Below are 691 nucleotides of genomic sequence, written 5' to 3'. Positions count from 1 at the left end.
TATTTAAACATAACCTTAGATGGTGACAAAGATTTCAATAGTTCTAGAGAATTAACAGCTGAAGCAGAAAAGGAACAGACAATGAATGAGGAAAAACTACAGGAGGCACATGTGGATAGGGCGAATCCAAATCTTAGCTGTATTCTAATCATATTGCCTTCCAGAATTTCTCCTATAGGAATTTTAATGCAGAGGGAAGATATTTTAGAGTGGATCTTTTTACCACACAATCCAAGTAAACAATTAAAAACTTATGTGGAAAATGTCTTGTGTGTCATTCTTCCAGAGGGGCCATGCTAATCTCTCTGTATCATTCCAATTTTAGTATACGTGCTGCCTACGTGGGCATGCCAAACATTTCTTGATTGCAGTTCATTCCAGATATAGTGAAATTGACAAGAAAAAATAGCCATCACACCAGGGGAACTTCAGGAATGGGTGACAATGGGAAACCAAATAATTCCTGATGGATCCTAGAGAGCATCCTGATCCACCCTAAAAAAAAAAAAAAAGTGGTTCAGAAGAAAAAATAGCAAAGTTATATCCATTGCAGGAATAACAGGGATATGACACTTCTTGGAAAGGACCAATCTGACCCCATAGGTTCATCATCTACTCCAGCTTTCCGAGAGAGAGAGAGAGAGAGAGAGAGAGAGAGAGAGAGAGAGAGAGAGAGAGAGAGCGCGCTTAT

General features: G+C 39.1%; 1 pseudogene; it reads right to left on the bottom strand.

Moving 5' to 3' along the window:
• Positions 1–249: 249 nt before the first annotated feature.
• Positions 250–349, bottom strand: LOC126506628 (uncharacterized; annotated as a pseudogene).
• Between the last annotated feature and the right edge of the window lie 342 nt (positions 350–691).

The sequence above is a fragment of the Alexandromys fortis genome, unplaced genomic scaffold, assembly GCF_014885135.2.
Source record: "Alexandromys fortis isolate MF-2015 unplaced genomic scaffold, M_Fortis_MF-2015_v1.1 scaffold_0, whole genome shotgun sequence".
Taxonomy (NCBI): Eukaryota; Metazoa; Chordata; class Mammalia; order Rodentia; family Cricetidae; genus Alexandromys; species Alexandromys fortis.
Note: the sequence above shows the minus strand (reverse complement) of the source record. Positions and strands in the feature narration are given on the sequence as shown.